This window comes from Cavia porcellus, unplaced genomic scaffold (genome assembly GCF_034190915.1).
Source record: "Cavia porcellus strain 051 isolate PalLab524CR breed Dunkin Hartley unplaced genomic scaffold, mCavPor4.1 scaffold_4, whole genome shotgun sequence".
In the NCBI taxonomy this organism is placed as follows: domain Eukaryota; kingdom Metazoa; phylum Chordata; class Mammalia; order Rodentia; family Caviidae; genus Cavia; species Cavia porcellus.
The window spans coordinates 38,379,647-38,403,269 of record NW_026947487.1 but is presented as its reverse complement, the minus strand read 5'-3'; the positions used below and the strand labels follow the sequence as shown (position 1 = coordinate 38,403,269).

At 33.7% G+C, this 23,623-nt stretch overlaps 1 protein-coding gene across 3 annotated transcripts in view; it reads right to left on the bottom strand.

Moving 5' to 3' along the window:
* Window positions 1-23,623, bottom strand: part of Gpc5 (glypican 5) — a 1,275,996-nt gene that overhangs the window by 552,260 nt on the left and 700,113 nt on the right. The window lies entirely within an intron of this gene.

Below are 23,623 nucleotides of genomic sequence, written 5' to 3'. Positions count from 1 at the left end.
TTTAGAAGAAAACAAGAAACAATATGATAGCCAGTGATGATCTTTTGTTGTCTTGCTTTGAAATCTTTGTCACTTACATTGTTTTCTTCTGATCTGCTTTTTGTTTTGTTTAGTTTTACCCTCTTTAAAATAAAATTTTAAAAAACAAATAACAGAAAGCACTCAATTAATACATCCTGAACCACTGATCCTTGAGAAAATACCGAGTAAGTTTCCTCTGTGTCTCTGGTCACATTTTCATCAATTGATCAATACAGACTCGGTTTTACGTGTGTTTCTATAAGTAGATCTCATATTTAGTATGCGTTTTATTCATTAACATTGAATTCATGGTGAAGGACTCTATAACTCAACCTTGAATTTTCCCTTACACACTCACTTTTCTCCACAAGACAAATCAGAACTCTTGCACTTGGAAATAGTAGGTAACATTTCATTTCTACCACTGGAGGTCATTTGAAGCAGCAGAATCACCAATAAAAGGCATAGAAATACAGCACCTTGAGAATTTCAAACTAATTGCTGAAAATAATATTTAATAGGTTGAAATAAAAGGAGACATATATCATAACCACAGAATGGAAGAGTTAATGTTGTAAAAATATTGACTCTTCTGAAATTTATCTATGGAATCAATTCAATCTAAATCCATATTCTAGCAAAATTCTCTCTATATAATTTGAGGTGAGTCTGTAATTCATGTGGAAGTGGAAAGGGTTTAGCCATATTAGAGAATTTTTGAAAATAGAAAAATAAAAATAAATTTGATTGATTCACACACTCGTATTTCAGAATTTCTACAAAACTACAGTAGCACAGATTGTGGCAATTGAAAAGCATATATAAATCAATGAAATAGACTCCATTTGTTTATAAGCAGCTGACTTTTGGCAAACAATCAATTAGAGAAACAATGTCATTTATTTCATAAATGTGATTAATAATGGGAGAAATAGACATGATTGTTTAAAATGCAAACCAACTGGAAAATTAACTTTAATTATAAGATCAATAAGATAATGAGTCCATAATCAATTTTCAGGTGTTCCTCATGAGAGTTGGAAAAATACTTTGCTCTCACAATGCAGCCGTTAGAATGCATTGGCTGTTTCTGAGACCCCTGCCTTGGTGCACATCATTTTGCATTGGGCCCAGATCTCTAATGACCAAACCATTAATTACTTTTTAACAAACCCAAAGTCTGAGGTTTACTAGTCCTGAAGTTAAAATTTTCTATAGTTTGAAAGCACAAATGATGAGGCATCCAACATTTTAAATTATGACAGAAAATAGGATAAATGTGTGTCTAGATACATAGTTAATACGTTGGCTTTATTTCTCTTTAGAATCATTAATATTTATTATTTTTGTAACCTCTTTCAAAGTCATATATAAAATTTAAAATGAGCAATTTTGGGGTAGCTTTCTGTGTGATCAAGTAGGTTCTCAAAGTGGAAATTATGACTTTCAAATTAGTGAGATTTTACAATAAAACTAGCTGTGAAGTTATCACCCCTTAAAATGTAAAATGGAACCTGGTGGCACAAAACAGTCAGAGGATCCATAGGTAATCTTCATTTGTACCGGGGAAAACAAAAATACAAAATGCAACACCAAATGCTGGGCTCCTCTCCACATTTTGCTTATTTGCAAAATTAGCTTTGTTGTCTTGGTTTATCTCTTCTGAAACAAGTGCTATAATTCTGAGCTGCACTCAGTAGCACTTAAGAAATAACACTGTAAAGTACTATAACTGTGTCTCTGGAGACATTTTATTTTATTTTATTTTGTTCCTTTTCTGAATATTGATATTTTTATTTTTGTATCTTTATTGTCTATTAAGTTGATAATTTAGGACAATATTATTATACTAAGAGAATTTATACACAAAATATATTTCCATAATAATTTCAGGAAATATTTTAATATTATATTCTACTGTTATTAAATATGATAGAGAAATATATGTGTGTATGTATGGTTTGCATGGTTAAAGGTCATTTTAAGTATTATATCAATTTCTTTTTTACCATGGATTTGACACATTTTACTTTTTATTTTTTAATTTTAGCTGACAAAAGTATACACACACACACATATATATAAAATTAGGGACAATGTAATGTTTTTATATATGTTTATAGTGTGGAATGATTAAATAAAGTTAGTCCGTACATTCATTACCTCGCATACTTCTTTCTTCTGGTGAAAGCATTTAAAATACACTGTTTTCATGATTTTAAAAATACAATGCATCATACTTTTATTATAATCACTATACTGGGCAATTAACATAGCAAATTCTATAATTGGTCCCACCAACTAATGAATGGATTATTTTTACTTTCAAGAAAGAAATTCAGTTAATACCCATTTATCTTACCTTTAGCCTGTCCTTTTAACAGTTTTACAAGTGACTTGGCTAAAAATATCAGTGGAGGGGAGTAGAGTTTCAGAGGACTCTATGCAACAGTGAATCCTTAACATACAAGGGTTAATGATTTATCCTCATTTATAAGTGAACAGAATAAATAACATCTCCAGTATAACACATCCAGGACAAAGTATTCCCTAACTCCATAGCTCAACTCTCCCCTCCACTCATATCATGCTATATTTCATGGAAGGCAGGAAATAGAAACATAAATGATCTAAGAAGGGACAGTTATCCTTGGAACATTATCTTTCTTCTCATAGAAAATGAAAAAAAGAGAAATGTTACAAACATATATTATGTTGGTAAAAAGTTAGAAAAGAAAACATGAGTCCTAAGATGTGGATATTGACATCCTCAGCAGAGTGGCAGGCAGGTCAGGACTCATGAACTATGTTGGGGAACTTGCAGATGCATCCTCTGGGCTGCCAGAGCCTGTATTTCTACACTAGTATGTAACTATTTAAACAATATCCACATGACAACTTTAACTTCATATGATTTGCATATTATCACTCTGTCTCTTTTCTTTCTGTTTTACCCAATATTGTTTCTAACTATTTTCCTGCACCATGAAGAGAGATCCTGAATTCCTCCATAAGGTAAAACAGCTATTTTTTATTCAATAATTCAAGCAAAGTTGTTACAGCTTTATAATGTATAAAATATTGGTCTTCACTGAAAGCTGCACAGTATGGAAGTGGTAAGATAGAGAAGAATTCTGGCATAAGATGACAAGGACGGTTTGATTCAGGGCAAGGATAAATAAAATGAAATAAAATAATGAAACAGGATGAAAATAATTCTCAATTCTTTTGTTCAAAATTTTTTCTCAAGCCTTTTCAATTAGTACATTTATATTATTCTATTAATGTGAAATTATATGCTGTGTGAAACATACTTGAATAAAACAATAATATTACATATTATAATGATTGTATATATGTTTGAAATATTTACTTGTAAGGAAATAGCATAAGGAAATACTACTTCCCTTTACTAGGATAAAAATGTCTGAATCCATAAGCTGTTACTACTTCACCCATCTTATATTGCTATCTGCCGATTATTCTGTTCAAATAAACATATTAAGCATTCTCTAAAAACACATTAGATAAATGCATAGCATAATGCTAAATATAAAAACCCTGTTAGTGTTTGCTGGCCTCCTGGCCCAAACTCCTACACTCTAAAAGAGAAATAGTGGGTGACATATCTATTTTCTTTATTACATCAGGCCTTAACCCAACATTAATATCAATTGAATAAAATCAATTTTAAAACCTCCCCCAAATGTCACATTATTCAAATAGACCACGTTGTCACAAAATATACTGCCTATTAAAGCAACACAAATGCCCTATGTTGACATTTCACTGCAGAGCCTCTTCACTAATAAGATTCTGGCTCTAGTTCTAGTTATAATGCACTTGTGAAATGCGAGAAACAAAATATAAATCAGATGTCATAAAGTTGCTAGAAACCCCATGACAGTCGAAGGTCCTGAACAGAAAGAAGTGCTAGAAGGAAACATGCAGAAAAGTTTTGCTTCTTTTCTCTCTCTCAAAGATAGAAAGTTTTATTTTTACAGTATTAAAGTCATTGTTTTCAAAAAGGAAGTACCTACAACAACAGCAAATAGGAAAGTGCCAGTAGATTCTTTTAGCTGCATAGCTACCTTACATTATGTTCACTGTGACAAATGCCACATGGAGATGCATGCACATATATATTGGATAAAAGATGCCCCATTTTATTCTGCACTTATGTAACTTTGGTTCATATACTATATTATCTTCACTTTAATTTTCATAATTATATTTAATAGTTTACAGAAATTTCTTATTAAACCATTATTGCTTTCTTCTCACCCCTGAGAAGTAGTAGTAGTAGCTTTACTATGCTCTATCAGACAATAAAAGGAAGTATCTCTGTGTTCTTATGCCTTTTATCATATTCCATTAATAAACAAATTTTCTGCTTTAATAAAATTTTTTCTACTTTTAAAGTTCTGAATAACTTCAAGAATTATATATACATAATTACAGTAGTTTCTTTTTTAAATATTTTATTAACAATATATACATTCATTTTAAATTATTTTCATTTATACTTATTTCCATTATATTTACTAATCATTTAAAAGTGACCATTTTATATTTCACTAATTTGCATCAAAGTGTGTTTTTGCCTGTCCATAGTAATTTACTCAGAAGATAGTAAAATACTTTAAGAAAGACACAAAACTTGAACAACTTGTGATATCATAGTAGAGAAACTGTGGGATGGTTCTCTCCTGGGAAAGAATTCATCTTGCATGAATTTGCCTATGTGAAGTTCTCAAGTTTTTTTCCACACTTTGATTTTATACCACACACTATTAGGCATTAATGTTCTCTGATAGAGAGCAACAACATACAGGTTCTAAACTTAAATAAATTATTTGATTAATAAATCAAATGAACCACATGCTATTTTTCTAAACCATGCAGAATAAGTTTTCTGAGAAACACTGGAAAATTTATTCTACCTCTTTATCTAATGAGAGATTCTTCATTAATTTTGGATAATCACTCAAGGGGTAAAAGTTAAATATCAACTTCCTTTAATTGTCCAAGTCTTTATTAAAACTTAACAAAAGAAGGCTATCCAATGAAAATATATCATGAACAAACATCTTTTAAATATGAAAACAGTGAAGTTTTCTCATTAATCTGTACATCATTCTGCTCACTGGTATAATTAGTGGTAATTAAATATTATCTTTCTATATCAACTCTTTAAAGCTGGCAAGAATCAATTCTACATTCTTTTCAATTGGATGAGCAATGTGTATTATGCAGAATTTTTCCCATTAAAGTCAAAATATACATTCTTTTCTTACAGAAAATGATCCATTACACTATACCAATAATTACTATGAAACAGTTTCTTATTACAATGTAGAAACTCATTAGGGGAATCTGAATTCTAAAACATTTTTGAAAGTTTCAATTGCCTTGTAATATGTAGCATAGTGAATAGAAAGACAACTCTGTTGGATTCTAATTAAATTTCTAATATTTTTGTATGGTTATATTAGCAAAATTGAAAAACAACAAATACAAAGAAAAATAAACTAATAACATAAGAATTTGATAGTCATAACTAAACTCCACCAATTATCTACTCTTTCCACTCAACAGTGGGTCATAAAATTATTTCCACATCATTTTAAGTATATCATTTAACACTTTAAATATTAAAATGCCCAAAAATATATGTGATATTTTAATGGTTCTTTTAGTAAACAAACATCAATACAAAGAAGTGATACAGTATTAGAAAATTCATACAGGTAAGCGCCTGCAGTGAATGCCAGGAGAAGAACCAGAACTCCTGAGATCTGGACATGGTGAGATTCAAGCAGCTTATTTACCTCCCTCTTGGTAAATGCCTGTGGCGAGGGCCAGGAGGAGAACCATTACCTATGAGCCTACTGCCATGTGGGCTGAAAATCAAGCATCCTTACCCCTCCCACACACCCCCCCCCCATAGCTACTGGGGATAGATGTCTCAGCATCTCTTGGGAGGATGACCACATGCAGTATAGAAAATATGGGGGATTTCCTTCTATCTTCTATTTGAAGGCAAAGGTTGTTTTCACTGTTTTGTTTTGTTATTTTTCTTTTGCTCTATTCAGTATTCTCAATTGGTTTTATAATGCTCTATTTTTGGTTTGACTTTGCTATACCTAATTGACTGGACAACTATTGTGAAGTTAAAGAAATATACCATAGTACCTATTACTACTATCCCAGTATCCTACTGTGAAATCCTCTACCAATTTCACTGCACTGTCTCGATTGGATTTGTTCTGTCTTGTGCTGTTGCATTTTTACTACTTTCAAAATAACATTAAAAAAAAAGAAAACTCATACAATGTACAATCACCATTATTTCTTATTATTTTAGCTACTGTAAAAGCTTAATTTCACAACCATAATAATCAATGCTTTTAGTAAGTAAAATTAGACATATAGCTTTAAGTCAAACTAAACACAAATGTCTGTAAGCAGAGAACATCTAAATTCAAAACAGAACTGGCTGGTTTTAATTCTTTGTGGTAATGAAACGAAGCAATCAGAGAAGAATGAGAATGAATGTCATAGATTAAGTTTTTTCTATCAAGAAAATATAAGAATACAGTATTTGAATAGGTGGAAGAAGACAGAGAAAAGATAAAAGGGATTTTTTAAAAATCATGATTTACAGTAGTGACTACATCTATCCTATCTGTTCCTACAGCTTATGTGTTAATTTTTGAACTCTCAGTGGAGAGTTGCGCGAATGGGAAGCCAGGAGAATACTTAGTTCAGACACAGTGAGAGCTCAGAACAGGAAGTGTGGCAGGGAGGACCCATGTGCGCAGAAGGCAGAGGTGTCCAGAGACTCCCTTGAATGAGCAGATCTCAGTGAGTTCCCACAGTGCAGTGTTCCCACCTCGTGGTGCTACAGTGACACTTTGGTTAAAACTGAGTGTTAACAAGGGATTGTTCCCGGATAAAGATAAGAGATGCTTTGTTACCAAGAGAGTTAGATAAACCACAGCCCAAAGTTTCTAAAAAAGGTCTTAGAAGTACACAGGGAAATCTCTATACATTAGATCATTGGAGATTTCCGTGCTCTGAAGCATGTAACAGGGCGAGCTACTGTCATGTTTCTGGTGCATTGCTCACATCCAAGAAGAGAGGCCAAGAGTTATCTCTTTTAACTTCAGCTTTCAGCTGGATGTTCCAAAGAATTTAATGTGTGTTCCAGCCTTAGAGAAAAGAAAGGACTGGTTTATGTACAGAAATCTTCAAGGGAGAAGAATAAACAGTTTAGTAATTTTGGTTGTAATAAGAGATGAGTTCTTATAATGGTCTTGACCTATCTCCCTAGGTTTTGCTGTGTCAAGAATTCCATGGGTACTTTCCATCTATAAGGACTGCTTCCACACAGGAGAAAGCCATTGGGAGATTAACCAGGATCCTGGCCATGAGTTAGTAAGAGGGGTGATCAAATCTGAGCTATTAGAAGCTAGTGGTGACTTTCTGATCTGCCAGGTTACACTGGCAGGAAAGTAAAAAGCCAGTAAAGAATGAAAGATTTTCCAGAATCCAAGATGGTCTTCTAGTGATGAAGTCTGATAAGAACACAAATTCCTCCTATGAGAAAAATCTTCCTCCAAGTACCTGACATTGGGTCACCGGGGCTCAGACTCTCTCTTCTCTCTCTTTATTCCTCTTCCTCCTCCTCTTTCTCTTTATCCTCTTTCTTCCTCTTCTCTCTTCTCTCCATCTCTCCTTCTCTCCCTGTCTTCCTCTCTTACTATTATTCTTTCTTCCTTCCACTTCTCTTTAATTCTGGAAACACCACCAACAGCAAGATAAGAAATAGAGGTCGAAGCATAATGCAAGATAGAAGAAGAAATTTGGGACCAGCTATTTATTCCAAGTATAAATTGAATCTGTGTTTTTTAGTTGATTCCTTTGAAAGGGTTTTATTTTCTTAACGTGAGTGCAAGGTGTTAGGGATCCAGGAATTTCCTATCAGGAGTAGAAAAGAAAGAAGAGGTAGAAAGAATACAAAGTGTCAGTCTTAGTATTACATAGAACAAAATACCACATAAACTCTACTTGTCTTTGGGTGCCATCCAGACATAAAAATTGAAAAAGAAAGGATACAATAAAATGAATATGTAAATTAAATATTTATTCCAAATAACTTGTACGTCAAAAACAAGTGAGGGAACTTCGTCTAACAAATGCCAATAGTTTCTACCAAAAGTGGAAATGGGACAATCGAACTAGACCATTGTTCCATAGAAATGTCTTATGTTTTCTATATCCAAGATGTGCTCTATGAGTTGATAATTGTTACAGATACACCACCAAAATAATCTTAAACAATATGGTAGCATAGCACTGCTTTCAAGCACATGTAAGCCTCACACATATTAGAGTCATGTAGGACTCTTAAATTTTCACCATTATTAAATGAATAGAATCTCTATTTTATTTACCAAGAAATCAAAAAATTGATCTTATCTAGAGTGCCTGTGTATGTGTGTGTGTATAACATATCTGTTTGAGGACTTAAAATTTTTATTTTTAAAAGTTTAAGATTAAATTCACAATGTTAACTCTACTTATCAAGTTGACATATTTGGCACTATATGACAAAACTAAATCTTCAAAGTGTTTTATCATTGTGTCAATCACAGCTAAGAAAAAGTTCAGGGTGTCTAACTTTTTAATTTTTGTGATATTAAAACATTGACAGAAAGAAAAGTATACCTACTTTTTAACAAGCTTAGCTATTGCAAAGCATCAGTATTGACAAAGTACCACAAAGGCTACATCTTTTAATAGTAATTATAGCAAGCATTGTGTTGTCATTTTTTTAAGCCCACAGAACTGTGTCTTATGTCAGGGTTTAGGATATATTTCTGCATGGGTTAGAAAATGTTTGAAAGATTTGGCTAAAGTAAGACTAGAATTAGCATTTTTGAATAGATATGCATTACAATCTCCCTGTAAATGAAATGTTTTCTCACCAAGTGTTATATGAAAACAACCCCAAGTATTTAGATATTAGTAAGTAGTTTGTTTCCTAATATTTTTTCTATTAGATTATAACTCCCTTGATTATTTCATTCAAACATTTAATCCAAAGCACTTAACGAGTCAGCGATATAGTCATACTAAATAGTGAAATTAAGAACACCTTAACATATTACTTTTTACTTTAGCTTTCAGATAAAACCTTATATTGCTTCTAAGTAGTTTGGTTTGATCACTATCAAAGATAAGTTAACTTAGTTCTTGAACTCTGTGGCTCAAATGACTTATCAGAAATATCACTGTATTAGTAATTTCCTCTACCAGCTTCTTGAAATGTTATGGTTTTATTCAAAGTGAAGAAATTTGTGTGGAATCCTGTACATAGTCTAAAATTTATATATATATATGTATATATATATACATATATATATGAAATCATATTTGAGTATGATAATGGAAAATGTACAAAATTTCTTAAAATAGCTTCACAATCTTATCATGCTTATAAACAGATTAAGATACACACATAGTTGTTAACTTTAAATACCAAAGCAAGCTCTAGATACCATTAAGTAGTTAGCTCCTATTTGTCTCACAAATACTGAGATAGAGTTCTTAAAGTACACATTTTGCTTTGATTTAAAAAATCAGATTATAATTTTATCAGAATTAAAAATATTACAAGTTACTGTCTAGAAAATTTTTCACTTCGACTAGTTTTGGGGGGATTTTTATAATGCCTTTCAAAGATTTGCCATAAGTTTAATAGGTAGTCCCTGCTGGGCAATATTTTCAAAAATTATTTTAAGTTTTGAATCAAGAATGTAATATTGGTTTCCAAGAATTAGGGATAAAGGAAAACAGAATTAATTGAACAATGTAATTTACTACAGTGCATTTTTAATTTTCTCAAGAATATTCAAGAGCTATTTCCTTTCTAATATAATCTTTATATGCAAAATTAGTAATCCAAAAGAAAAGATAAACAAATTCTGTACTTCAAAATGATGAGGGAAAACAGAACACAGCAAATATAATCTATGTTTTGTTTTGTTTTGTTTTTTAAAAAAATAATAAAATCAAAATCACTTCACCCCAGGAACTACTCTTTCAAGGCCTTGCTTTAATTGGAATAGTTTCATATTTTTAATATTACCTTTCTTTCTTGTCGATGGACAATCAATAGATTAGAGCTAGCTATATGTTACATTTTGAAAGTGCAGAGCAAACGGTAATTTAAGAGTTATGGGGGAAAATCATAAATATAATACTGTAAAACAAATAATAAAAGTATATTCCATCTAGAATCATAGAAAGTCGCAGTGAACACCCTCCCCTCACCTTTTATTGCTATATTGCTTTGCCTGTATGTCCTGTAACAAAGTTTGGAATGAAAATATTTCAACTGATAGATCTGGCTTTCTAAATTAAATAAGTTCATTCTATTTTTTCTGTTACAGCCAACTTGGTCAAATCTATTGGAACTGTATAACAATAACAAATATGTGGACATTCATCATTTAATAGAGCATGGCATTTTTGAGTGTCTACCATGTACCATGAATTATACTATAAAAAGTTATACATCTATGTCTACTGATATCTAAGCTCACAGGATCTAAAATTAGTCTTCTTCAAGAATATATAAAGAATTACAGGTATAAAAATCATTGCATGTTAGGAGAAATAAAATATACCTCATGGACATCAGTGTTGCTGGACTTGTCTCACAGAATAATTGATTCGGAATATTAGATCCTATTATTTGCATCCTTAATTATTTTGAACTTATCCAATAGCACTATGCAGTGAAATTTGTATAAAATAATTTATTTCTTTCTAAACACTCTGTACTCATTGTATGAAGTGAAAATCCTTGGAATAGAGCTGAAGAGTGTATTAACAAAGATGCAATAGTTGGATAAGTAAAATAATCACAAAACTGAAGGAAGCAAAATATTGTGCTCTGAACTCCCAGAGCCAAGGGACCCAGATGTGTTGCTGCTTAAATTTATCTCTACGCTAATATTAAGAAATTTACCAGGAAATCTACTGGAGAAATCCAAAATATAGGTGACTGCATAAAGGAAACATCTGCCGGAGCAACTGTACCATTTTAAAAAATTCTAGATATCATCATACACTAAGTTCATGCGCTCTAATTAACAATTTCAGTTCATATTTTTTAAACAGTGAACAATATGTGACACACTAAAAACTTTTTATATTTTTCAGGTGTATGTCTCTAGATATACAGATTTGTAGAGATAAAATTATCCTGAAGTAGAATCTAAAGGAATTGATATGTGTTTATGTTAGATGATCTTTCGTGTAAGCTCACTGATTTGATGACTATGATTTTTAAATTAAGGAAAATCACATTGTTGTTTGATTTTCAAAAAAATTATGTTTAGCTCTCTAAATGTCACATTTTAATTGAGTAGGACTTTTTAAAAAAATCTGCTTTCACAGTTATCTTACCAATACATACTTTTTGTAGCAAATAAGTACCTTGGAGCTATTTTCTTTCTCATTTGTCCAGCACAAGTAGTTCTCTTTTCTGGCCAAGTACATGAGAAACTAGTTCCAAAACCACTTTAACATGACTCTATATAAACTTTATTAAATGTAGAATATCCAACATGATCCAAAGTTCTTTCAAAGATGCTTCTAGTGATCTTTGAAATTGCCTGGAGTCACTAATTCATAAATAGATTCTGTATAATGAATTGTTAGTGCCTCCAGTGCTTATGAATTCTGAAACTGTTTGAAGAATCCTGTGTCCATGTGCCTATTAGATCTCCCAACTGGTATTTGTGCCAAGTACTCCCTTTGCTCTCCAGGTTTATTCTCCCTGGCTCTCTGTCCCCAGAGGCTCATGCATTTAGTTTACATCCAACAGTGCTTACAGTGCTCAGCTCCCTTTTGCTTCAGCCAGTGAAGAATTTCAGCTGGATATCAAGGAAAAGAAAGAGAGAAATATTCAATTTTCTTGTCCTCTGGTTCACTCCTGTGAGATTGCCTTCAGCTGACTGTAACTCCTGACTTCCTTTGGGATGGTTAGCTATGCAGAACTATCTCCCTTCTCTCCTTGTCTTTCAGCTTAAGGGTTGAGGCAGGTGGGCTACTCCTGTCTGGATTCCTATAAGAACCCTTTGTGGGTCCCTAAGACCTTACTGACACTTTAATCATTTGAAAACAAATCTTCTTTCAGCAACTCTGTTTTTTTTCTGTTGTCATTCACATTGATACAATATTTTCATCTTGATATTCCTAAAATTAAAATCATTGTTTCATTCATATATTTTCTTTTCTTTTCCACATATCTATAAAAGAAACAGTACTATTTTCCTATCCATGTTACTGTGTTGCCTCATAATAAAACCAATAACATTATTCATTTCTTCAGTGTTTTAATTAATAAATCCATTTCATATACACAATCTCATTTAGTTTCACAGCAATCCATGTTATGCATCATTATTGCAGTGGCACATATGGAGAGGCTTGCGTTGCAGCATCATGCCCTTGTAACTAGAATATCTGAAGACTTGTGCATTGGATCCCAGCTACACACAGGTAAATGCTTTTTGCCCTGTCTTCCTCCTTAATCGCTAGTTAACTTCTTTTGTATCAGTGCTGCCTCTCATGTCGCCTCTCAATCTTCTATTGCCCATTATTTCTACCCATTGACTTGTCAAGTAGAACCCTAAATGCATTTCCCACCATCTGGTCTATTACTCCTTACTGAGGCCAGTCCATTGATAGTGCAAAACCTTCCTTGGAGTTCCTATGTTACATCCAAAGTTCAAATCCATCACTCTTATGTTACTCCCTGAATTTTAGCTAAGATAAATTACTATAATATAATTGTATCCAATTTTTCCTATCGTCTCACATTTTCTCCTATGCTGGCGAAAAAGTCTCCTTTTTTGTAAACTGATGGAATTTTCCCCATCTTACTGGACATATCACTACAGGTTTCAGTGGCCAGAATGAAACTGCTTCGCTCTCTAAATTCTCAGTACAGCTCCACACTTCTATTCTCTAATCATATTGCATTTTTATGTTGGTTGTATGTATAAATATTTTGTACATGCATCGTACATGTTAGAGTCTTAAACTAAAAATGATTTCTTTTTCATGTGTGTGGCAATCTTGCTGCTAAAGTTGATAGAAAGAATTGAGCTCAGAGTAAAAATCCACAAATGTGTTTTAGGAATGTCCACTCAATTTACTAATAACAATGTTTCTCTACATTTTTTGATTGATACTGTTAATTTGTGTATTACAAAATCCTATTTTCCATTTTTTAAAAATGTCTTAGTTTGAAAATGAATTTCTTTTTTTATTTAAGGATAAAAAGAAAAAAACAGAAAAAGCGTACAAGTAATACAAAATTTATAAAATAAACAGTAAGAAATCTTAGTTAATAGATTACATATTTTCATCTTAGAAATAGTTGTTCAAGTTACTAAATTGAAGCATATAAAGTGGACTTTCAAACAGTGAAAGTGCAAACAGTTCTGTTCAATGATCCAAAAAACTCAGTAATATGGTTAACTATCTTATACACTTAAACATATAGGAAGTTATAACCTTTAGAGCACTTTTTTTTCTTTTCTTTTATACAATGACAATTACACATTTTGGGTTTTATTACTCCCACAGTTTTTATTACTTTTTTTGAAGAGAGTAAAACCAAATGCGACATATCAGAACAGAGTCAGTCAAATCAAAAGGATGGACATAATAGATAATTTAAAAACAAAATACAAGGTGATCAACAATGGTTACCATACTGCCTCTTGCTATTTTAAGAAGAATTGCCAGTTATAATAAAATTGAACAAAACAGTAAAAAATAAAACCAAAGCATTGGAGACATTACAGGACTTTAAAAGAAGATAATAGTCAACCAGAATTGTCGTCATAATGAATCTTATTGTCTTCACAGTTTTGCCTATACTTTCGAACTTAGTACTATCAAGCAAAACAGAATAAGAGAAAATCAGTCAAAACAAGATGGTAAGGGTAATACAGGATTTCAAATCAAGTTAATAGGAAATCAAAGTAGGTTACTATAATGTATCCTGCTATTTTTTATTTCCCTTAATTAAAAAGATAAAAAAGTAAATAATTAAAAAAGGGGGGGATTGAGATAAAAGAGGGCATAACAATAGAACAGCGCAGGTCAAAACATAACCATTTAAGCAAAATAGTGTTTCACCACAAGATATCCTGACATAAAAATAATTACCATAGTGTCTCTTTCCTTGAAATCTTTGAGTATAACTTTGTATACTGTAGCGCCAAACATATCAAGACACTATAAAACCATTCAAGAAAATGACATTATTACAGGGTATTTAGAACAAATTAACAGAAAATGAATAGTCGTTTCTGTATAATCTCCTTGTCTATAAAAGTTTTTACTTATATTATCATATATAATAAAATCCAATAAGATACAACCTTTTAAGACTGATGGAGACATAAGTATACAAATTTGATGGGACTTCAAAAAAAAAGGATACTAAATCAGCATTAGCTATTATGATGTCTTGTTTTTTCCAAAATAGCTGTTCCTACCATCCGATCTTCTCTGCCTCATTTCTGTGGAGCTCTTTTTCTGTCGTTTATTGTAAGTTTGTCTTCTTCATTTCACTTTCTGCTCCATTATTCTGGCCTCTCTGCCACTATTTCTGGATTCTTGGTATTTTCCTTTTTTTAGAATATCCTACAGTATTCTCTGTAAAGTTGAATTGGTGGTTGCAAATTCCCCTAGTTCCTCTTTATCCTAGAAGCACCTTGTTTTTCCATCAATTTCTAGGGACAGTTGTGCAGGATATATCAATCTTGGCTGAAGGTTATTATCTTTCAAAGCTTGAATTATTTCCCCCCCCCATGCTCTTCGTGATTTGATGGTTTGAGCCGAGAAGTCTGCTGTAATTCTGATGGTTGTTCCCTTATAAGTGATCTGTTTCTTGTCTCTGACGGCTTTTAATATTCTGTACTTATATTGGATTTCTGGAATTTTGATTATTATATGCCTGGGTGTAGCTCTGTTTGGGTTGTAGGTGGCTGGGGTCCTGTATGCCTCATACATCTGAGTATCTTTACCTTTGCTAAATTAGGGAAATTCTCTTGGATTATTTCTGTGAATAGCCTTTGTAGTCCATTTGTTTGTGTCCCTACTTCTTCTTTTATGTTCTTAATTCTTAAATTATAGGTCCTCTTATCATCTTCTAGCCTTTGTATTTTTGCTGTTTGTGTTTTTGTTATTTTTAAGAAGTTTTTCATTTCATGCTCCCATATTACAAATCTGTCCTCCAGTTCAGATAATCTATCCTTAGTTTCTTCCAAGCTGTTATGCCAGTTTTCGATAGTTTTTAGTTTCCTGGTAATCTCTTTGAACCTGTTTCACATATTCTATGTTTTCTCTATTTTCTGCATCAAACAATTCTCCCCTTTTTTCTGTTCTTCCATTCCACCATCTGTCTTTTCTTGGGTGGTGTTTAGCATTTCTCTAACTATTCTACTTATATCTTGCTTCAGGTCGTTAATAACTTCACTCTTGAACTCAGCTGTGCGGCTCTGGAGATAGCGCTTTATGTCTATTGGTGCCGTGTCTGATATTGTATGTTTCTCAGGATTGGGGACTGAGGACCCTTTCTTGTTGCTCCCTCTTCCCATATTTTTGTTCCTTTTATACAAGCAAATATAGGAGGCCCAGTTTCTTTCTCTGTCAGTTTGTTGTGCTGGCTAGGTGTTCCCACCTACTGCAGTGTACTAGGGAGACAGAGACCTGGGCAGCCTATGCTGGGTCCGCCCCTTCAGGTCTACCTACCAAAGGCTTTACTGTTAGGGTGCACCTCCAGGCACTGGGATCTGGTTTGGGCTAGCCTACTGGGTCTTAGGCAGACCAAGCACTGCCCACCAATCCTGCTTGAGAGGGGAATATGTGACTGAAGTCACTGCTGCAACAACCTGTTCTGGCTAGTCTGCCTGGTCCCAATATGTCCTTTGCTGAAGCCTCCTACTCTAATGGAAGGGTCCCTGATCCCCTCACTCACTGCAGGTCGATGCAGGGCTTCTGGCCAGTCCCGCTCTCAACTCCATTCACCACTTCCCACTCTCAGAGCTTTCACCCCTCTCTCCTTGCCGTGCCGATTGGGATGCAGCAGTGGCTACAGGAAATTCAAATCGCAGCTTCCAGTGGTGCGGGGTCCAGCTTCCGAGCTGAGACCTTATCTGTTCCTGTTATTTCACCGGGATTGCATTTCCAGTTGGTTTCTCTTAGTTTAGTTCATTCCTGGGTTGGCAAAGTATATCTCCCCTTGCTTAGGATTTCTCGCCCAGCACCATTCCTGGATTTTAAGTGCAGTTTCTCAGAGAGCCTCCGAAGCTTCTGCTATCTATCCGCAATGTTCTCTGGAAGTCCAAAAAATGCATTTCTTTATACGTATTTCTCATTGTAATATCAAGAATGGAGCTATCATTTTGCAGTCTTAACATAAACAATGTATTTTTAAAAAAGAAGGAGGCATGAGACTCTGCATATGAGCTACTTCTCTACTAATGCTGTGAAACTGTAATACTTTAGTAGATATGTAATAAAAATTTTACAGAAAATACACAAAAAGTTTCTTTCTCTTATGTGTTTCATTTATTATTTTCATTTAATAAGTGAAATATCTATATTGTAAGTGCATCCTTTTAAATATATAAATATATATATATATTTCATTCTAATATCAAGAATAAAAATATCATTTTGCAGTACCAACATAATCAATTTATGTTTTTAAAAAAGCAGTAAGAATAAGACAAAGGATTTATCTATTTTACTACTGCTGCTGTGAAAACTATTTTTAACACTTCTGTAGATAGGTAATAAAAATTTTATTGAAGCCACAAAAGAAGCTTCTTTCAATAGTTTACACATACATCAGTAAAGTAGAAATACCTATAGTTTACTTAAGCATCAATCTTCTTCCTCTACAAATAAAATCCAACATAATTTTTAAACACATCTATCTTCTGATTTCTTGTCTTTTCTCTTTGGGGAAAATGCAAGAATTCATGTCACAGAGCCCAGTCCTGCCACTAAGGCTTTCCTCAGATTGAGTGCTCCTTCAATTCAAAGCTGCTTAATGCTTCAAGTTACTTAAGCTCCACCTTTTCTCAGACCATTTTTCTCTTCAGGGACAACATAACATTAAAGAACATAACCACGTTGGAGATATCATTTTCCCTCTGGCTGCCTAAATTCAGTTTGGGATAATTACATTAGAGTATTTGATCCTCTTTCTGCTAACTGACTTTTACCTTGCTCAGCATTCTCAGTTAAGACTGCTGCAGATGGGAACTAGCCATTCCTCTGGATCCCAGATGATTCAGAATTGAGCCAGGATAAATACACCCAACCAGGGCTATGAATGGTTAGTTAGGCCATAGTTAAGCACATCTGTCTATGTCCTTATAAAAGAACTTCATGAGTATCTAGCTTTATTCCACTCTACTATCTCACATTTTAAAAGGAAACAGACACTGGTATTCAAAGTCTTATAAATGTGTCGGGTGTTGTGCAAGGATATTACTCCTTGTATTCTTTTTTTTCTCCAGAAGTATATTTTATGAATAATACTCCTAGGTTGGGAATATAGTTCAGTGGCACAAGCACCTGCCTTGCAAGCACAAGGTCCTGAGTTCGATTCCCAGTATCAAAAAATAACAAAAGAATAAGGCTCCAAGAAACCAGAGTTTCCCAATGTTCATGGAGAGAAAAAGCTAGAAACAGCTAAAGTCCAACTTTTCCGTAACTCATAGTGCAACACAAGGAATAGAGTCAAAGCAGCCTACCTTAAGCCCAGCACACTCTCAGACATACACAGTGCTGCGTTTGTCAATGAGGTTGCAAAAGCTCGACATTTAGGGTTTGGAGATTTTTATGAAATTACTTCTACACCAGCACTAATTTCTTATTTTACATTTCATTAACACATGTTTGCAGTACATAATGATCATGTCACTATGCACATAACATCTTTTTTATCAATTCCCCTTTCCTCCATCTCTTGTTCCCTTTCTCTTTTCCAACTGATCTATCTCCGTATCTCCTATTCTCTTGTATTCTGCTCTGTAGTTTATTTATGCTTTGGGTCTCTCATAAAAGAGAGAGCTTTTGATATTTATGCTTCTGTGTCTGATTTATTTTACTTAACATTACGGTCTAAGGTGCATCCATTGCAAGTGACATAAGGTTGCTAATGGTGGACATGGGAAGAAATGTACTCAGTTGGCTTTTGTAGGCTGGGAAGAGCTAGTTCCACATTACCTGTGAATATTCCAAAAGATGAGACAGCTGGTTAACAAAAATAAAAATATCTCCACTCTCAACTCGTAAGGGTTGAAAGACAGGTTTGAACAGACAGGCAACCTCTGTCCAGACCTCCGCTAGTCAGAGAATCATGACTTTTATATTTGAAAGGGATTGTTAATTTCAGAATTGAACTCCAGAATGCATAATTTTATTGTAAAAATGTATTCCCATGTAATATCTTCACAAATCAGAGATTCCATGAAGGAGGTGAAGACACTTCTCGGAAAAGAAAGATATTGCGTGAAGACAGACCATATATCTAGACACATCAAAAAAGAGTATAAGAAACTTTACTATGGATCTTTCTACCTTTGGGCTCCAGTACATAAATTCCCATACTTGTGGATGTTTATAGACTATTTTATGCATTAATTAAATAATAAAAAGATAACTGCCATATGACAGATACCGAGGCCCTGGAGACATATCAGTAAGCGAATAGCAAAAGTCTGGCAAAATGAGTGTATAGTCCATTACAGAGATACAATTTAAATTATAGTCCATTACAGAGATACAATTTAAATTATACAGTTAGTATTACATATTTTACATGCTATTAGAGCTTTAATAATAAAATTTGCAAAGTCCAGGCCAGTATTTTAAAAGTTACATATGAGAAGAAGCCCATCTTACTGTGTCATACCTTACATTGTCAATTTGATCAGTGTCGGAGCTATGCAGAAACTTAATAAAGCACACATCTGCATGTGCGTGGGTAGATGATGAAGACAGGATTGTGAGGACTCCTCTAATCTATCTGGCCCCTCTCTGTGACTGTACCCCTGTTCTGCATCCTGGCCACCATAAACTGAGCAGTTTTGCCCTGCTGCAAGCTTCTGACATGAGGCTCCTGCCTTTGAGCCAGCTGTCCACAGACTGAATTCTTGAAATTGTGAATCTAATAATAAACCTCTCCTCTTTTGAGTTGTAAGTGCCATTACATTTATTAAATCATATCCTAGAAACTTAGGAGAAACTTTGCTTAATTCATCCTTGTGCAGGGTTACCACATGCAACCAATTTTCTTAGAAATGGGCAAACTGTTTGGCCAAGTCTTGGATAAGCCTTTACCACAAGGATTTATATTCTAATATAGACAGAACAAAAACACATGTAAATCTCAGGTAATTTTGTTGATCTTATTACAAAAATGATAAATAAAGGTCACAGGACAGTGTCTAGATGGGAATGTAGAGTACAGTGGTTAGTACTGGAAATGTGAATTGTAAGAGATCTCTGAAAACAAGACCTCCAAGGACCCTAACTGCACAAATTCCTCCTCCAGCCCTTACTCACATTTCAGGTCTTGGATCCCAGTACTTTTGGGACCAGCCCTAGAAGGTGTATGAATAAAGTATTCCAGGCTGAGGAAACAGAAAGTATAAAGGTTTTGAGGCAAGGATGAGCTTGACATATTTCTAAAAGCATAAAGAAGGTTCATAGAAGCTACAAACAATAAGGACAATGAATTTTATTACTGAGATAAAGTCAGAAAGTTCAACAGAAACCCATTATGAATGATCTTACAAGTCTTGCTAGAGAGTTTGAAATTTTTTAAACTCTAAAATGAAGTCATTAGTACATCTTAAGTAGGGAAGCAACACAACCTGATATACATTTTTTAAAAGTTTTATTTAGACTACTGTAGTCCCTATGAGAGACGATGGTGACATAGAGCAGGGGTAGAAATGAACCTGAAGACAAATAGACAGTCCTGAAAAATGCTGTAGAGACAGAGAGGAGTCCTTCAGAGGCCCAGCGCATGATCAGGTGTGAGAGAAGACTTTCTGGCTTCTTATGTCAGCAGCTCATCTTCTCTGACATAATGAACTCAGAGCCTGCCTCATTTTCACTGAGGCTTAATCTGAAATTATCCGTGTAGTTGGTTGGTGTCTATCTGACTCACTGTAATGCAGTCAAGAGTGCTTACTCTTGCATTTGTCAGAAACTGGAAACACTGAGTAACACACAGTAGGTACTCTTTTAGTGAATCACTGAGAAAATCAGTTAATGAATACAAATTTCAAATAGTGATTTCTGTTTTACATTTGAGGGGTCACATAGAACACTCAATTCCTTTTCTGCGAGAAAGCCCTTAAAATGGGTGACAGTAGCCAAACTATCCTCCCCCTCCCCCGTCTCATCTAAATGTTAATTAGGTTGACTTTTTAAAAATATCCCTCTGCAATACAGCCAGTCTGCCATGTCCCTGAGTTCTGTATCTGTGGATTTAGCCCACCATGGATTGAAAAATATTTGAAAAATTGTGTCTCTAGTAATCATATATAGACTCTTTTCCTTGCCATTAATCCCCAAATGATACAGTAGAGCAACCATTTACACAGCAAAGCAAGTGACTCACAAATCTGCAGATCTGGTGTCTGCAGAGTATCCAGGGACTAATCCTGCATAGACACCAAGAGGGAGATGACTACGCTTTTTAATCTTCTGATATCATGATTAACATTAGAACTTTGATTAATGAAATGAAAACTCTGTGGGTTCTACACATTTATACACAAACACATAAATCAGCAATTCTTGAATTTTCATATACATAGTATCAATTATTAATAGCCGATTTCAGTATTGCCCATCTTATACTATCATTTTAAAGGTTAAATAACTCTCATAGCAGATCATAAATAAAAAATAAGAAATTTTCACTACAGCAAAACTAGTCAAATTAAATTCTCCCATGGAAATAAAGTAATTAAGTGCCTATTGAACTCAGTGTTGCTTATCACTCATGACTCTATTCCTGGATAAGAGAAAGTCTCTTTAAACTGGAGGTAAATAGAACACTTCTTCCTTTAGCTGATTGGCCATGAAACTGTTCTGCTCAATTATATAAAACTGTAAGTATTAGGCTGAGTTAGGCACACAGCTCAGTGGTAAAGCATTGCATGGAATGCATGAGCTCCTGGATTAGATCCCAAACAAACACACACACATACACTCACACAACGTTGTTCAAAATGTGTTGGACTGAGAGACCCTTTACTCAGCCTCACTTTACTTCTAGCCCCTACTGCTTAGAAGTGGATGAACCAAAGTCCTCTAGAAGCTCCTACAGTTATCTTAGACGATGAGGCAATTTAAGCCATAGGCTCTGCACTGAAGAAATGAAAAATGTAAAAAAGTAAAAAGTAAAAAAGCACAGTCTCTTATAATGGTAACATTCAACAACACCTGCTAATTGCCTTCTCTCCAATCATAATTTTAGATTTCACTAACTTTGAGTTATTTGAAGTTTTCCCTGGTAGGCTAACCCAAATTGATGGAAACTTCATCTGTTTTTGTTTCTGTTGTCATTGATTTTCTGTATTTCTATAGTTTACAAGATATTCTTTGAAATTTGTAAAACTTATTTTGTGTGGACAAGGAAAAGAATGTCACTCAAAAAATGAGGGAAAATTTCATTAGAGAGAACATTAAAACCTGCTCTAAGGCCTTAAATATTGATGGTGAGAGATAATGCTGGGAGTATCACATATACTCAGCTCCAGCTCTGCTCTGTTTATCTAGTTATTATTTTCAACTCTGGCCTAGTTATCTAGTTATTATTTTCAACTATGGTTTATTTACCTAGTTATTATTTCATTTCTTTATGATTTCTTAAATACTTGGTAAAATATATACATTGGAATTTCTAACATTATTACTTGTGGTGAAATAAATATGGTTACAGGAAGAGTTATTTAAAATTTACAAACATGTTGGTATTTTTCAGCTTCCCTAATAGCAATATAAATGTTCACGAATATGATTAAGATCATAAGGTATCTCAAAACTGTAAATCATGGAGTGATAGGCTAGTTTCCAGTTAAAAGGTTAAAATAACTACTTGGTTAATTTGTATGAAATAGTTATGAGCTTGATCTACATCAGGGTACAGTATTCCTCATTCCAAGTCAATTCTCGTCCAGTTTGTATTGATTAGTTTAGGTGTTTAATACATAGCAGTTACACTCATCTTGGGGAATTGGGACACACACGTATCCCATCTTGGTCATGTTTATTCCCTCTTTCTCTGCTTTCCTCTCCACAGGTCCCATTTCCCTGTGCCCTGCCTTCTCTTTTATTTGCCTTGTATTGTGAAGATGTTGGATTTCTCATATTAGAGAAATCATGTGATATTAACCTTTTGTATCTGATAACGGTCTAGTATGTATCCATTTTCCTACAAATGTCTCAGATCTAACTTTTTTACAGTTGAGTAGCAATCCATACTATGTAAATATGACTTTGCCTTTATACATGTATCTGTCAGTAGGCATACTGCCCACAAGATTTAGCTATTGTGGATTGTGCTGCTGTAAATATGGATGTGCGTGCATCACCCTAATTATTTCTGAAAGAAAACCAAAAGATTTTTATCTGGGTCAAATGGAATTTCTATTTTTAATTTTTGTTTTCTTTTTTGAGGAATCTCTGCACTGATTTCCATAGTGACTGCACTAATTTACTTTCCCTCCAACAATATAGAAGGATTCCTTTCTCCCCAGTCTCGCCTGCATTGGTTGGTTTTTGAGTCTTTGATTACTGTATTTCTATTAGAATAAGAAGCAACTTTAGTATTGTTTTGACTTGTATTTCTCTATGGTCAGAGATGCCAAACATTTTCTCATATAATTTGTTTTTCTTTGTGGAAAGTTTCTATTCATTTTTAATTGCCCGTCTTTATATGGTGTATTATTTGGAGATCTAATGTTTTTGAGTTCTTCATATATTCTAGATATTAATTCATTTCCCAAAGAGTAGTTCACAGTTTTTTTTCTCATTCTGTAGGCTGTCTCTTCACTTTATTAGTTGTTTCCTTTCCCATGCTAAAGCTTTTGAAATTTGCTATACTTCCATTTGTGGTATTATATCTTACACAGTTGGGATTCTATTTGGGATACTTTTCCTTATGTCTATGTCTCCAAGAGTTTTATCAATTTTTTCCAGCAGATTCAGTGCTTCCATTTTATAGCTAAGTCTTTGATCGATTTTATTTGATTTAATACAAGAAAATAGACAGAGATCTAGAATTTATTCTCATGCACATGGACGACCACATTTCCCAAAAGCACTTGTTAAAGAGGCTACTTTTTTCCAGGGAAATTTATTGGTCCCATTGTCAAAAGAATCACAAGGCTGGCTTTGTTTGAGGTTGTATTTGCATCCACCATTCTATTCCAGCGGTCCACACACCTGTTTTTGTGCCAGGAATATC